General features: G+C 27.9%; 1 protein-coding gene across 3 annotated transcripts in view; it reads left to right on the top strand.

Annotated features, from left to right (window-relative positions):
• The window catches only part of LOC148306142 (zwei Ig domain protein zig-8-like), a 353,698-nt gene that overhangs the window by 286,180 nt on the left and 50,275 nt on the right, over window positions 1-17,243 (top strand). The gene's annotated exons all lie outside the window — the stretch shown is intronic.

Raw genomic sequence — 17,243 nt, 5'->3', positions numbered from 1 at the left:
CATGTAACATTACATTTTTGATCTAGAGTTACAAAAGACAAAGACCATTTCAATCATATGACGATGCACAATTTTTGTTCAAAAAGATATGTCATTAGGAGAGCAGAAGATTATGTATAACTTAAATGTAAAGCAATTTGATATTACATCGCGTAAAGTTCACGTAAAGTTCCCGTAGCGCGAAGTTATCTCAACAATTGCGTCATCGTGATTCAATTTGAACTAGTGAACAGGAGCCCAAGGGGTGTTGACGTAATATTTTTGCACTTGTGACGTTAAATACATGTACCCACCCCGCGGATCAAGTTTCTCCATCTCACGGTAATGACGCAATCTTGCAGCCAAGTCTCCGCATCACGTAGCAAGGAAAGAAGTCACGTTTCAACTTCTTCTAACGTAATAATGTTAACTCGTTTTATCATTTACTCCGGCAGACGGGGTGGTGTATTTAGAATTTCCTCGGCTATTGGAAGGGGGAGCAGGGTAGGATGGGGTGGATAAACACCTCGATGCAGCGGCTGAAATTATAAAAATATTTTGTAGCAATATTTTCATAACGGGAAAATTTTGGATTATTTTCTCGTATATAAGCTAATTTGATTATTTTCCTTTTATCATTATTAAACGACCTAAAAAGTTATATTTAAATATTTTTTTACCAAACAATTTTCAAAAGATATCCAAATGGAATTTACGAGTAAATAAAAAGTCAAATAAAACACCTTGCAGATAATAAACCTAAATCTACAAAACGAGTACATTCAATATTTTGAGTGTATATTTTTTTAGAGTGTTCACTACATTGGGTTTTTTTGAACAAAGATTAAGACATTTAAAACATATTAATAATAAAATAAATTTTTAAAACATTAGTTGTAAAAAAAAATCAATCATGTGTTTAAAGTCTCCTAGGATGTAAAATGGAAAGTCACGTATAAGAGTTATTTTTTCAGTGATTTATTTTTGTGCTGATATATTTTTTAATGATATCCAGTGGAATTGTAAATATAAAATGTCAAAAAATATGAACAAAAAAAACACATACCAATAAAAAGCATTTCATTTTTGGTTCCGACAAACAAAGCATCGATATTTGTCGATACCACTCAGATTATTTTGTTAAAGAAAAATAGCTGTCGCTGGTTGTGTAAATAAAAAAGGAAAAAAAAATCATAGAGTATTGTTTTATTTTTTAATATAATGTGCAAATCTTACTACGAATTACGGAATGAAACTTATATCAAAAATTTTAGTATTTTGTACGCTGTTATATAATCAGAATAATGGCGTTGCAAATCTCTTTTACCTAATATTGGGATAATCTGATAGCATACTAAACAACGATCCATTATTAATTCACAAAGTTACGTACTGATTTTATTTTATCAATACAAATCATGTTGTCACGACAAAACAATACGTTTCATTTTTCAATTATGGTTCAAGTAAATGATTTTATTTCTCTTTTATAAAAAAAATACATCTAGCACCTGTGAAAATCAATGCATAAGATAATAACATTATAAATTTACGTCTAAAAAATAAACGCCTCCGTTTTCTTCGATGTGGATTCGATTTACCAAAAATAAAAATACCTTCGGAACGTTGGCCTGTACAGCGACAGTAGTAGAAATGAAATAAATGGTAGGAATATAAAAAAGACAACCTGAAAATCAGAAACCGTTTCTCGAAGCTTATGCGCTCGGCGGAGAGAGTTTCAAAACTGAATTTCAGATTCTGCCGTCAGGAGGTGCTGAAAACTTTAACCGAACAGAAATTGTCTTACTTTTCTGCATCACTCAATACATTTTTTTATTTGTTTAACTTCGTGCATATAATAAATATACAAATTAAAATATTTTTTTACTACGTTTAATGTAAAAGATATACCTGTGAATGAAAAATTGTTCATCTTCCATCTTTATAATTAGATTATAGGATAAAAAATAAACTAATCAGACAATCGTTTATTTTGAAATTTCTAAACAGCAAATTTTGAAGCAGGTTGTTTATAATTTTAGGAATTATCTTCCTCCCAAAAATTATATTTATAACAGGTTATCAAAATAACCTTTGAAATTATTTTCCTCCCTTAATACCAATAAAAAACATTTCATATCGTTAACTGGGCAGTCACTTTGTATTTCATATCTATTCATGTGTTTTATGAATTAATATACGTTTCGTTCTTTGAGTGGATATACGAGTATGTTTCATACATTTTTTCTTAATATATATTGTAACGCGTGGTTCGATGCAATCACCATTGTTTAATGATGATGCTGAACGTGACAAAACTTACGTACTTATATGTCAAAAATTTTTTTTTTTAAATATTGGCGATACAAATAAAACTTGAGCAAGAAATAAAGAAGAAAAAATTCTATATCATTTTAAGTGTGATATATATAGTCTGATTTAAGTTTTACGCTGACCTTTCTTGGTGGAACTGCATTTAATAGAACAAAGTAACAACTATTTATTTGTTTCCACATTTATTTTATTTGACCAGCAACCGGGTTTCGTCGTAACTGACATCATCCGACTGGTGATGAAATCTACTTGAAGCTGAAAAACAAGTTCATTGAAAATCATAATAAATTGATTTTTTCCAAAACTTATATTGTAAGACCAAATAAAAATATTTAAATTGATTGTTCAACGATTTTTTTTACTATGTTAGTTTTTTGAAAAAAATCTTAAAATCAAATGATATTGCAAGGCCGTTATAATTTAAATGTAGTAAAGTGTTTTTAAAATATTAAAATTTATGCATGTATTATTAAAAAAAAAGTAACCAAACCATTTTTATCTACATATATTTCTTAAAAGCAATTCTTTCAGACTTGTAAGAATTAATTGAAAAGTACGCTGTAATACTTTTAGACTCTTTCTAACATCTACTCACACGAACTAGCACGGAAATGAAACGGCGGTAAAATTTAGCGTGACGTCATAATAACATGCAATATTTAGGCAATACCTTACATCTGAATATCCCGGCGATGAAGTTACAAATGAGTTATGGTTTATTCGCAAATGTTAAATTATATGGTGGAAGCAATTTACTTTTAAGTTATTACACACCGGAGACGTTTTAAACTTCGCCTCGGTTGTTACATATTCAAAAAAACAGTATTTGTTAGAGTTCTAATTAAAATTAAAATTTATACATACAGTTTTTTGTTAGTTTTTATTCATGGTACAATGGTTGTCACATGTGTATATATTTAAAAGGTACAAAACTCCATTAGTGGGTGAGTACATATACAACCTTGTGAATTTATTGCGTTTAAAGATTTTTTTATTGAAATATTAACATAAAAAAAACTAACTAACCATCACGACGTTTTTGAAAGGAGTAAGCGATATAAGACCAGAGTTTTAATAGAAAAGCGAGTAGTTTCGAGACTACAATTGTTCTAACTACAGTTTTTGAAAGGAGTGAGAATCGAACGCCAAACCACTCTGTCTTTGCAAACATTCTTTGCCTCTTCTACATTCATGCATCTCCTCATACATATCCGACGATTATTACGACTCCTGACCCGGCCGCTTTCAAGTATTTGACATACCTGATTGTGCCAAGTTTTCCTCGGTCGTCCTCTGCTTCTTTTTCCAACTACATTCACCTCATAAATTTGTTTAACCGTATTAACATACATGAAGAAAATATAAGGAAGTAGGGTTTTCCGTCATAGGCTGGTTAAAGTAATCACATTATACGCGAGTAACATTGACTATTCTACTCATGATTGTCAACCACACTACTCAAATTTCAAAAGTTATATTTATGCTTCAATAAAATCATCTTGCTCGTGTTTGCTTACAAGTGTTTTTTTTAAACAGAAACCTTAATGTAATGTATGTAACATTTTTCCCAAATCATTTTACATACCATTTTTTAGGCTTCAAAATTTAATTTTAAATTATCACTTCACTAATATTTTGATCAGATTTATAAATAAGTAAATTTATATTTTTTTGCTCATGTATGAAATTATTGCATGTAATTTTTTACTTGTTTTTATGTACGTTTACCAATTGAGTAACATACCAGTGCCAAACCCTTTTTTCATTGCACTACAGGGCGGACAACTTTGTATACATAAATTGTATTTAAATTCTAGATAAATTGTCGATACCACTGTCATAATCAATGAATAAACCAAGGTATTTGCATTAATTCACACACATGATTTATTTATCAGTATTAATGAAAATAATACAAATTTGATTAGAGGCTGAGATTTATTTTTCGCTGCATCAATAACAATAATAAGTGAGACGTCTATGAACCAATTCGTCTAGAAAACAAAGCTCTTTTTAGATACTATGGAGCCATATTGTGTACTGATTTATACATGAATAGACAAAGTTAGTGTTCAATAAATAGTATTTTAGACAAGTCATTGTTTGTTGAATTATATTACTACTTAAACGAGATGTTCTTCAACCAATTTGACTGAAATACATAGCTCTTTTAGATACTCACGAGCCATTTGATGTATTCATTTATACTCGAGTAGACAAAGTCAGTGTACAGTGTATTATCACTACTAAGTGCGAGACATCTATAAACCAATTCGTCTGGAATACATACCTCTTTTAAATAATCTTAAGCCATTTAATGTATTGATTTATAATTTTCCCTCTTCATCCTTAAACGTCCCAAAGATACAGATCTAAAATTAGACATAGCTTACAACACTTTGAGTGTGTCCAAATACATTTCTAGATACATAAGTACATCAATTAAGTACATCATTTCTAAATACATCACAAGTCTAGATTATCTCCAATTAGTAGTTATTTTTTATATATTTTTACGACACATAAACCAGCTAATGACGGTCGTAAGCCCCGTAAATGCTCAGACTTCCATATTCTTCTTCACATATGTTGAGACATCAATATACAATATAGACTTAGCTTCGCATAGAGTGTTTGAAAATAATGCGCAATGGATCGAAATACGTGTCACTATAAAAAAAAATTAAAGCAGTATTTACCAAGTAAAGCTTAAATTAAAAATATCGACTTATACTTGAGTAGACAGAGAATGTTCACAATGAAATATATTACTCACACCATGCCAAATGAATCTCTAGGCGGAGCAGACTGTATTATACGCCCACCGTTATATACTTTGTTTAGTAAATAAACTGAAATATAAAATTGCGCTGTGTTTTAAACAAGAGCTTTGAATTTATTAAGGGACGAAGCTTACCTGAAACACATTAAATCATAATATTTTCCTTTTCCTGATTAAGACGGCCATTATTTATGCTGGCAGTCGGCTAAAATGAGAAAGTGTGAAAATGAAACACAGTAAATAATGGAAATATTTCTAGAATACCCTTGTTTATTCTTCCTTTCGGTATTGAAAAGGGTAAATAATAATGTGTATTTCAGCACTGGTGCAAAGCAAACACAAACGGATTATCCAAATAAATTATTAAATTATAGGAAAAACACTACGAATAAACTTTCTTACTGTGTTTATTTTTCATTATTCTTAGCTCATATTAAAAACGTACTACATATGATTTTAAGTTTATCAGACAAAGCTTGACGCTTTTAACCCCTTTTTAAAATATTTTTTTAAAGATGTTTAATGATAATACTAAAATAATAAGATTTTCTTTGTGGCGTTTTAATACTAAAAATCACATATCGCTCACTCCTTTTAAGAACGTCATAAATCAAAAAACTTGATTTTTCAGGAGAACGTTTTTAAAGTTTAAAAATATAAACCAATGTTTTAAAAATAAATATCAAGCCACTAATTGAACTTTTTACTGTGCAACAGATCTTTTTAGGTGAAACCTGAAGGTTATTTTTCCATTTGAAAAATATTTAGTTTATTTAAAAAAATAATTACACAATACATTTTCTTCAAAATGTATAAACAACACTTTCTTCCCTGTGGCGGGTAAATATTAAGTAAAAAATATGCCTATTTTGCTGGGATGTAGTACATTTTCTGGGCATTCCGAAAACATGCACAACTGGAAATTTATGATTTTTGATTTATGACGTTCTTAAAAGGAGTGAGCGATATAAGATCACAGATCTGGAAATATTTTTAAATAATAGCAAAAAAAAATATTTCACTTTATATTATTTATTGTATACAAATGGTTGTATTAAAAAGCTGCATGAAGATCGAAAATGTCGAAAATTTAGTTTTTTGTTTGCTTTTTTTTTATCGATTTATTAACAAAGTAATGAGCTTCTTTTTTCTTCTTTTTATATCCCTTATACGCATCCGATTGTGCAAAATATACTGATTCATACAAAAGCAGTTTTATCTTAAACGTTAAACACATCAAGCAAAGGTGATGAGCTTTGCGCTTCTTAAATATTAAATAAGCATATGTTAGATAGAGAAATCACTCATTTTAAAATCAGTCTAAATTTCATTTGATAATTACCTTTTTTACAAAATTTCTTTTTACACGTGTTTCTAATCATTTTGAACTATTTTACTAGATAAATACTAACACAAAGTGACTGCGGAATCAATCAATGAAAATATTAATGTTTTAGAATCATAAGTAATTATTTCAACTAAAGTTATTTCAAAACCTACCAAAAGTTAACTTATTTGAAGTAATTTAACATTTTGAATAAAAAAATGACACACGAGTTAAGTAATTAAATAAATGAGTTTTTCAATTATGTTATACAATAGCTACGAGTAGGCGAAGTTAATATGCCGCTCAGTCAGATAAATAAGGAAACTCATTAAGCGAAATTTTATTCAACATGAATACCAGGAGAGCAGGAATGGTGAAGAGGTACAACAGGAACTTGAAGTCAGCCCATCTAAAACTTTCACGTATGACTTCTAGTTCTACACATAGTTCCAAAGCCATTTCACCTCTATACACGAAACGGTCGCTAGGAACAGGAAATAAGTCATTTCAATTTATTATTCCGTTGTTCCTATTTTGGATTAATGTGTTCGGGAAACAAAGTGAGCGAAAAATAAACTCACAACATAAAAGCGTATTTGACACAATATATTTCTAGATTATATGATTCAAAAGAAAAGACATGTGTAATATATGTAAAAAATACGACTTTTTCTCAGATACGCTGAGCAAATTATGGATAGGCTATCGTACCAAAAAGAAAACTTAAAACAGTAGAAATGCAAACAATACATAATAATTCAAACACAGTAGGGGAGGGTTTTTAACAACTTACATTTTATTTTTTAAATTAATTTTTTTTCTTTAGAAAAATCACTTACTCATCTCAACTAAAGATGGTGCTGAGAGTTTGCATGTGAAATAAGGTGTCGATTGAAGAATAAATGCAACTTCCGGAATATAAGTAGTGTGGTTAGATTCATGGGTATAATAGTAGTATTACACGTGTTAAAAGTGATTACTTAAACCAGCCCATGACAGATCGTAAGTTCCATAAATATCCAGACTCTTTCCAGACATTTTTCTTTACCTTTGTTGAGATATCAATATAATTTAACATTAGGTCGATTCGTTTGAAAATGAAAAATTAGTTGGCATTGATAAGTTTTGTTAATAAATTACAATGTTATTTTACAAAATTAATAATACTTTCATTTATTCATAAATCTAACATCGTATATCAAATAAATGTCACTGGCTTTCTTACGTTTTAATATTAAATGTATATGTCCTTAAAATAATGTCATTAACAAATAAAAACATTTAAAATCACTTTATTTTTCAAAAGCTGTTACTGTAATATTAAATGTACAACAAAGATAATTGATATTTTCGTGTATAATTTTGTTATCATTACGGTATTTTCAATAAACCAAGCCCTGGAAAATATCTGTTGCAAAAAATTGCCATCAATTAATTATTAGTTCAATATATTTGATTCCAAATTTTACAAAATGATGTGGAAGCAAAATGATGAAAAACATATTAATAATGGAATAAAGCCGTAAATCAAATAAACATCAAAATGACATTTCATAAAATATTGTATGATATTGTGTATGAGACTTCAACTAATGCTTATGAATTTATGAACACGCTAATAAACCTACTTTTAAGATTTAAAAAAATATGTATTGGTGTTTACATATATCAATGTTTACAAAAAGAAAAGAAAGGTTGGTGGAACATAATTTATTTTCCAAAATTTTGAAAACGGAATAATTGAATATATCAATTACGTTAAAACTTCCGTCGGAACAACAAATTACTCAAAAGAATACGGATGACGTCAGCGTACCCTAAATAATTTACGTGTGAAAAATATGCTACTTAAGCTAAGGGAAGATGAATATGTGCACATTATCTTTATGATGAAGAACAAACAAAGAGTGATATAATGCAAAAATAATGGATGGTATAAAATCACCAAAAACGGAATTCGATGTCGAGTTCTGATTGGTGAAAATTGGAGGTAATCTAAGACCAAAAACCATATGATCCATAGACTGAGGATTTCAAATAAAAAGAAACGTGCATTGATTATTTTTTAATTCAACCTTATCATAATTACTAATTTTAAATCACAATAATGTGCCCTCAACTGAGATTTCACGTACTAAGGACACATTCATATATATATTTTTTTAATATTTGAAAGAAATACCACATGGCCGGTGATGCGTTCTTTTAAAGATCTACTCACTTTCATTTTCCATTTTAAATAGCTCTTTTATCCTTGGTTTCGTTACAAAATGACATAATGGATAACGCAAGCAGGTTGTACAACTTTATAGCACAGTAATCCATATTTTTTTCACCAAAACAGGTATGTATGGTATAAGAATTTATTTGATATACATAGAACAAAATAACAAAAATGTAACTTTTTCCACATGAATTTTATTTGACCAGCAACAGGGTTTTGTCGTTGCCGATATTATCAGACTAATCGGTTACGACGACACAAAGGTGCAGGTCAAATAAAATTCATGTGAAAAAAATTATAAACTTGTTATTTTATTCTATAAAATGCAGTTCCAACAAGAAATGTCAGTACCCACAAAACATAAATTTATTCGATAGGTTTTTGTGTTTTAGTTCTATGTATATTTTAGAACTGAATACTTTTATAAAATGCTATTCCATCAAAAATTTTCAGTAGAATACATAATTGTAATAGTCACATGCCTTTGTCAGCACGCTCGGCTACTGTTCTGGACATCCCGGGTTCGATTCCCAGGGGGGGTCAAATAAATATATGTGATTTTTTCACCCTTATATGTATTTAATATTACCCTGGACTGGTACCTGAAGCGGAGGGCTGATCACCTTTCCTTTGTTTGTTAACGATCAAGATAACACTGAGTTTGTATAATGCAGTGCCCTATGCACCATTGGGGTGCGGATAAGGGTTTGAACTGAAATTGAAAAAAAGTCACACAAATTCGAATGATTTTTTATATGAATATGAAAGATAAAAGCTGTGCTGAGACATTTGTGAAAACTTTTGATATTAAAGGTTACTTCCTTCATAATCTGTAGTCAAAATTTAACCGAGACAAGGTTTAACGGTACCTTCAACTCCACATAGGGCGGTAAATTAACAAAATCGTCCTGAAGATGGGCCATTCCATAAGGTGTGATGCACATTTTGTGCAATTTTATAGCGAAACTCTCCCCCGTCATACCAGGAGAGCATGGGGGGTGGGAGTATTACCGTAAAAGTTTACTACCACTATTTAGCGATTCTGGTACGTGGTTTTAATGGGGTGATCATTAAGATATAAAACCGCTCATTTAGGAATATTCAGATGCTTAATACCACACCCTGATAATGAAAATATCACGTTTCTAAAAAAGAGATTTTCACTAGTTGAACATTTCATTTTCATAAATTATACCCTCAAAAAAGGTTTTTACTTCCATTCATTCTAATACGACTGTGCACTGACGTATTTTATATAAATATCGATTAATATCTAATTAAATTATTTAAGAACATAAAATTTTATTCTGGGTTTGATAATGAAATCAACTGGAGCAAAAAAAAGATCACACTTTTCTCCTTCTGGCCTCTCTTTACAGCAAATGGTGCATAGGGCACCATATCGAATTTATACAATGAATATAGCAGTGGAATATATTTGATGGAATACATATGATGACGTGAAGGAACTTAAGGTGAAGGACATAACTGCTTTACAAGAACGGAAAGGATTTATAATACACACTATATGAGAGGTTAAAGAGTATGGAAGTAATTGCTGAGACATTTGGGTTGCATATCCATACTCGCAATAGGCAAGTTATACATTGCCAATTTATTATATATGAGTCGATTGAAGTCAAATTTCTAATTTTACGATATTAAAAATAAATTCATACATTTTTGACATTTTATCATATATAAGGAAGGATATAAGGAGGTTTGCATATTTGCAGGGCTAGTTACCAGCATTATTATTATAAACTCACTGTCTTTTATCATCTTTCTTCCTTTTTTTGAAGTCAAGGGATCTTTCATCCCTTATGCGACCATATTAGGTATATTGTGACCTCACTCTCAACTCCTACATTTGTAATATTATCTTTCTTCCGTGTTCTTCTTCATCTATGTTGAGATGTCATAAAATGTTAAAATAACTTCTACCTAAGTGGAGAAAATCGAGGTTTGTGAACAAGTATTTAGACACTCACAATTTTGTGAATAAATTAATAATTCGTAATAAAAATAAAAAAAAAATTTTTTTGAAAATATGTAATGATCTAAAAATTATACAAAGGGATTAAAAATACGATTATATTATTTTAAACAATTTAAGACTGTTTTTTTCTTTTATGTTGATGTTAAGATACAGAGTAGACATGAACCGTAATAAGGGTATTATTTATAGAACCAGTACTATAAAAATACTCTCATATTTTGTAGATTTTCTATCAAAAACGTATCTAGACTGACGACGTAAAAGTCACACATTTATATTTGATGGAATTTACATACGTATTACCGACAATGATATCTTTTGATTTTTTACATGAGAGAATGACTATTTCGTAATTGATTTTCGATATAACAAAGCGAGAATCGTAGAGTTTTTGGTACTTTTCGCATACTTTACATTTGAGGTAGTGATTTTATTTGAAGGAAACCCGAGTTTGGCTAAAATGATAAGAGGATTCAGTGAAATGTTCTGTTGGAAGAGGTTTTTTGTAAAAACATTGTTAATTGAATTTGCGTTTCTATTATGTTTTTTTTTTTTATTTCCTTTACAGTATGAAATCTTATAATCATTAGTTTATCAATACTGTTGTTGTACTTCTTACACTTATAACATTGTTTTCGATATTCAATTTAATTATCATAAAAGGATGTTTAATTTGCTGATTTTTTAATTATTTCGCTTTGAATAAAAATTATACAAAATGTTTAAAAATAAAAATATTGTATTTAAAAAATAATACCAACAATTTTTTCATAATTTTTATGAAATAAATATTAACAAAAGGGGAGTAATACCAGCACATTATAATGTGTAAATCGAATCTTTCAATGATAACACAATACCTATAATTGTTTTTTCTTCATAAGCAAAGTTATTCTTCATTTAATTATTCTAACTACATGTAAGTTTCAAATATTCCAAACCAACGTTGGTCAAAAAGAATAGAAATAACAAAGTTATTGGAATAATAAATATCTCTTTCGCTCTGTAATGATTGGCTGTGACTTCACTTCTTGCACTGAATATTTGATATTTTTACCAACAATACATTTCAGCGCAAATTTCAGCTTTTTGACAAAGACATTTTTTTTAAATCATAAAAACAACCAAAGTTATTATGATTAAAGAAAATAACATTATTCAATTCTTCGCAAACAACTCTGCAACCATTATTCAAGTGATAATTGACCTGAAATTACAGTAAATACAATGAATAAAATTGCTGAGAGTTATACTAAGGGTAGGAATGATGAAATGAACTAGATATAATTGAGTTGACAGTAGGTAGCTATAATACATTAAAAGTCAGACATCATCAGTAACGTTTCGTTAGTGGGAAATTTAATCACACCCCCTTCAAATCTCGATTAAGCGGGGGAAATCACCAAAGTAACTTATATTAATATCCAAATAACTTACGTTTATACCAAAACTAGCGATGTCTAAAAGAATAATAATTTTGTTCTATCGAATAATTTTTTGTTCAATATAATACAATACTTTGTTGTTATAGGTCGAAATTGTTATGGTAACAGTAAAAAAAAACTAATGAAAATATTATTATACTATGTGTACCTACCTCAAATTGAGACGAAATATCTATCGTTTTGTGTGGATAGCGTTTCGCAGGCTTAAGTGATCACTTTATACACATGTGAATCGTTCACTATTCTCCCCATTATTGATGAAGATGAAGAAGAATATGAAAGTCTGGGTATTTACAGAGCTTATGTCCCGTTAAAGGCTAGTTAAGTTATCACCAATTATGAAGGTGGTTTATTTATTGTAACTGCAGACAGTTGGTATAATTCCATATTGAATTGTTGGGTAATCTATCCAAAATAAAACACGGTTTTTATTGGATAGAATTCTACATTTATTTAAGTATGTATATTTTTATACGTGACGCGCTTCGTCTTCTTAGGACATTATCAAACTAATAGAGCGTTTAATAATGTCCTAAGAAGACGAAACGCATCACGTATTAAAATATACATACTTGAATAAATGTAAAATTCAATCCAACAAAAACCGTGTTTTATTTTGGATATATTACCTAACAATGAAGGTAATTGTTTAAATAATTTATTCAATTTCTTGATAAAATTTTACGTATAGTTTATACTTTCGCATATTAAAAATTGAAATACTCGGTTCACTTCCATTAAATTTGTTTGTTTGGCCAATTAGCGCTTTCATCCATTAAGGGGCTATACCTACTGCGGTTGGTTTGAACGATTCGGATGATTTTCTATCGTTCGATTAATTGCAATATAAAATTTATAGAAATATGATATATATCGACACACAGAGCTCAGTACTAGGACTTTTAAATTCCATCTCAATATTTATTATTTTTTTATTTTCCATTTCTACTTTAATTTATGATTTACTTTATATATCCAGTGCACATACGCTTGACAAAAGTGCAGTTGAAAATCTGGAGCTGCGTAAAAGTAGCGCGTAAATTAACTCTCTAATTAGTGTTACCAACGAAAAAAGTATACATTATTATATAATCTGTATTATTATTATACAGTACTTAAATTGTCTCCAATTAAATTCATTTTGTGAGAAAATTTATATTAAATTATAATTTTCAACTCCTGCTTTATTGTGTATATAACATCATATAAGAATTCTATCTAGCCTTACACCAGTCTGACGATGTCAGTTAAAATGAATTACTGTCTCTTGTCAAATAAAATATAAATGAATTAAAAAACTGAATTGTTATTACTTTATTATATAAAATGTAGTTCCACCAAGAAATATCAGTACTAATCTTAAATCTTAAAAAAAAAACACATTTAAATATCGTTCATCTCAACAGACTTCTTAGATACGCGGCTTCTTAATATTGTAGGCTGCCTATACTAACGTAGGTCAAGTGCTCGTCTCATTTCAGACTAAATATGAGGCTAGTTCCAGTCGTTTGGTGATCTTGGCCGTGTCACTTTGAGCTCATTTAGTCTCACATATTACTTGGAAATATTATCACAAAAGTTTCTAAAAAAGATGTCATTTTGTAGATTGATATGTTTTTATTTTATTTGTTATTAGTATTCGTAAAAATATTTTATTGAGCTGCTGGATTGATTGTATAATTATTACAAAAATATTATTTAAAAAAATTAAGCATACTGTTACTTTTGTTTAATTTATATTTGAAGAAATAACTTTTTGTTTAAATATAACTTTGTTAGAAAGTCACTATAAATATTTTATTTTAACTTAATAATAATGTCTACTGATTTAGGAACTAACTGCTTTTTTCAAGACTGATGAATACTTTTATTATTAGAGTATTAATCAGTCTCGAAAAAGAAGTGGCTAGTTTCGAAACCGGTAGACATTATTATTAAAACATAGTTATATTTTAATTACAATTAGTCTTAGCTAAGTTAAAATACAAGTAATGTTTGCTTGTATTGATAATTTTTAAAATAATTTAGTACCATTGATAGTTTTTTTTTATTAATCCAAAATATAAATAATGTTTTAAACTTTAGTTTTATGTATTTATTTATCCAAACATCAGAAGTTAAATACGGTTAAGTGAAAAGCTGATAGTATATTTCGCTGATTTTACGCGATAACCAATGTAGATTGAGGTAACGCGACAATTGGAGTGTTAACAATGATGTTTCCATTTTCTTTGTTATAAAATTCAAATTGAAATACTCTATACAATTGTAAATTTTAATGGAGAAAGAGAAACATAGTTATATAATGATTTATGTACTGTAAAATTATTAAACTCTCTCAATAAGTAAGCCGAGTAATAAATGTATGGTTTTACGAAGGGGTTTCTTCAATAGGAATATTAGGTATCTACGTATAATTATTATTATTTTCAATTAATGTACATTCAATTACTCAATAGAATTATTCCCTTTAATTTAATATCGAAGAAGCCTCTAATATCATGATTGGCAGTTATTCAGTAAAACTAATTGGCTACGTAGTAATACCTTCTAGAAATTATAATATATACTAATTTTCTTACCTTCTGTAAACTGGTTACATAAAGACTTCTATAAAGTTGTAGTCAGTAATTAATTGTACTTATTATTACTCATATTTAATGTAATGCGTTTTTTATGAATATGAAATACTTACATACTAATAATCAGAAGGTTTTTAAAGCACTAACAAAATATACTAATACATTAACTAAAATATACTTACCAAAATCAAATGTATTATTTTTTACCAATGTTATACAAAATTACACTAAAAATTATTTTTTTGTCGCTTCCACATCATATTTGAATAAACATATTCCAGTTAATTTGATTACCAAAGAGGATTCCAAACATAAAGACTTATATACATATATATATATATATATATATATATATATATATATATATATATATATATATATATATATATATATATATATATATATATATATATATATATATATATAATATATATATATAAAAATATATATATATAAAAATATATATATATATATATATATATATATATATATATATATATATATATATATATATATATATATATATATATATATATATATATATATATATATATATATATATATATATATATATATAAATATATATATTTATATATATATATATATATATATATATATATATATATATATATATATATATATATATATATATATATATATATATATATATATATATATATATATATATATATATATATATATATATATATATATATATATATATATATATATATATATATATATATATATATATATATATATATATATATATATATATATATATATATATATATATATATATATATATATATATAAATATATATAAATATATTTATATATATATATATAAATATATATATATATAAAGAAAAAAAAAAATATATATATATATATATATATATATATATATATATATATATATATATATATATATATATATATATATATATATATATATATATAAATATATATATTTATATATATATATATATATATTTATATATATATATATATATATATATATATATATATATATATATATATATATATATATATATATATATATATATATATATATATATATATATATATATATATATATATATATATATATATATATATATATATATATATATATATATATAACCCCGTTATTGTCGATAAGCTAGGATATTTTTTTTATATTTCAGTTCAATACAGCAGATAGTTTTTTTTTGTGATGGTTCGGACATTTCTAAATTTATCGTTCGCTTTCCATCGCCCTCTCGGATTGCTCTAGTGCCTTTGTGTAACGATATGTGTAACCGGAAAGTGTCACTCCTGCATAGTTATTCCACCCTGGTTAGCTGCGCCTCTAGTGCAACTAACTTCCGGCACACGTTTTGTCCTCAGGATATATTGCCTGGGGTTGATCTTGCGCAGTGAAATTATACAGCGACGCCTCCTATTGTGACGTCACGAATCCGAATACTACGTCATTCCGCCGCCTGTAATTAAAGTAGTCCCAAGAATGCACGGAGACTATGCATAAATTATAATTAACTTTCTGCGTCCCTCCCGCTTTTCTTAATTAATGGAAAAATACATCCACCTTATAAATCTTTATCTCGGGGCGATGTCTCGTTAAAGGACCTCGCTGGCTAGCAGAAGGCGCAAACTGGAGGAACTTTTCAAATAAGTCTATCGAGACTGCTCGAGTTTTTTTGAGTATGAATATTTATTATTTCCTTCGTTATTGTAACAAAAACGTCACATAAAAGTTATCCTTCTTATTTTTTTGAGTTGAACCTTAGCTTAATGGTATAGATTTTATAAAAATATGTGTTAACTAGTACTCATCTCTGTCTAAGCTACCACGAACATGACCTTAGGATTACCTTTTTGAGTGACGAATTTAACTGAAACGTCACTTTTAAGTAACTGTTCTTTTTGTTTTGAGTTGAACCTTAGCTTATTGGTGCAGATTGCATATAAATATCTGCAGATAAATAGGCATCTATGGCTTAGCTGCCACGAACATAACTTACACAAATTACCTCTTTAAGTGATAAATGCATGTTTTCTGATAACCTTCGAGACACGTCTGAAATAATACTTTCCATACCTAGAACCCTGACTCTGAACCATCATGTTCTTCTTCTTTATTTGGGTATTCATACCATTTCAAAAAACGTTTGTAATAATGATTTAAAAAAGTTGATATAAATTTCAACATGATGTAAATATCACTGACATATTTATTCTTTTTTACTTGCACCAGGTCTGAAAGCTCATTGTTTTGAATTTTAAATTCTTTTCTAAAAACAGAACTACCATTACAGCAAAAAAAGAGAGTAAAAATACGCTTAAACCTCAATTATAATTTTTTTTTAATTTATTTTGGTTCAACTTTGATGAAATAATAAACAATGTTCTGTTGAGAGCTGTTCTCTAACCCTTAGATAACTTTTACAGTAACTAAATGTTGGTACGATGTAGGATAATATATTAAAACACGGTTCGACCCAAAAATAGAAGATTTACCTTAACTGTGAGTTTCGTTTCCTAAATAATTAAGTACTAACCTAATGA

This window comes from Brachycentrus maculatus, unplaced genomic scaffold, assembly GCF_059751285.1.
Source record: "Brachycentrus maculatus isolate JH-2025_06_01 unplaced genomic scaffold, ASM5975128v1 h1tg000250l, whole genome shotgun sequence".
Lineage (NCBI taxonomy): Eukaryota > Metazoa > Arthropoda > Insecta > Trichoptera > Brachycentridae > Brachycentrus > Brachycentrus maculatus.
Note: the sequence above shows the minus strand (reverse complement) of the source record. Positions and strands in the feature narration are given on the sequence as shown.